Here is a 1,170-nt window from a genome sequence, read left to right as displayed (position 1 = left end):
TGACATCCAAACAAGATCGCGACATGGATAAAATTAAAACACAACACTTAGAGGTAAGGTGGTATTTTAGCCTCCATTACATTTTTTCCCCGTTATGTTGCTGATACTGGAAAGTGAGAATTTTTGTTCAGAATGATAAGCCTCAAGGTCGACCGATGGAAGGGAGGATGAGGGCACCCTTCAGAAAGGTAGTCAGAGGCTCCAGGAGAAAGCTCGCTCACTCGGTCCTTGGCCACTTCCTTTCTGAGCCTTCCTGCCCCTCTCCAGCTCCTCTCCTCCTTAGTCTGCCTCATCTCATTACAGTGCTGGCAAGACATTGTGGCATGGCAGTGAAGGACGTGCACTCTGGGGTCAAACAGTCAGGTCTAAAGCCTTCTCTGCTACTTACAAGCATGTGACCTTTGGCAAGTTGTTGGGCCTCTTTGTATCTCAGGTCCTTCATGCGTAACATGGGGATGACGATATGTATGTGAGGATTACACACGTGAATGCATGTTAGGACAATGCCTGGCACATGCTAGGCATCCAGNTTGTATACTTGTCCTAGTTTAGGTCTTGAAAAAAACAGTTCTTCTTAGTATCTTACTTTTCGCAGGGGTCTATAGCACTGAAATGCATCAATTAGAGTTACTTTCAAACAGGCCTAATTTTCTGCAGTGGAGTATCTTAGGAACACAGAGTAGCACATTTTCTTCACATTGATAAGATAAAGCCTTATATACCTACCCCCAAAGGTTGCAAGGGCTTCTACTGCTCCATTATATATTGCGGAACTTTGGGACAGTGCCTTGTAATCCCACAGGATTTGAACACAGTTCAAAACTTGATTAAAACCTGCTGTGGAAAGAGCCCACCACAGGGACCAGTAAAAAGATTCTTTGAGGAGTAGCATTTCTTCAAATCTCGAAACCACTGCATAAAAACTCTCAAAGCCACCTGTTTTGGCTTTAGCCTGCTCTACTGGCCACCACCCAGATTCCCCGAAGTGGTGAATAATTCTTGGTGGACTGTTTTGTGGTCCTTATGAGGTTCCTTTAAGACAGCATCCTTTCCTGATGCCTTTTGAGAGGTTTATAAATTGAGTTTTGCATGAAAAAACATGCTCTTCTTAGGCATGGGTAGAAAAAGTGAGAAAAGGAAAGCCATGGAGACAGAAGCCAAGGATATGAC

At 44.1% G+C, this 1,170-nt stretch overlaps 1 pseudogene; it reads right to left on the bottom strand.

Annotated features, from left to right (window-relative positions):
* LOC103582835 overlaps nt 1–1,164 on the bottom strand; it is a 5,410-nt pseudogene extending 4,246 nt beyond the window's left edge.
* Nucleotides 1,165–1,170: the final 6 nt, after the last annotated feature.

The sequence above is a fragment of the Galeopterus variegatus genome, unplaced genomic scaffold, assembly GCF_000696425.1.
Source record: "Galeopterus variegatus unplaced genomic scaffold, G_variegatus-3.0.2 Scaffold18089, whole genome shotgun sequence".
Lineage (NCBI taxonomy): Eukaryota > Metazoa > Chordata > Mammalia > Dermoptera > Cynocephalidae > Galeopterus > Galeopterus variegatus.
The sequence above is the reverse complement of the archived record's forward strand: the minus strand, read 5'-3'. Positions and strand labels throughout refer to the sequence as shown.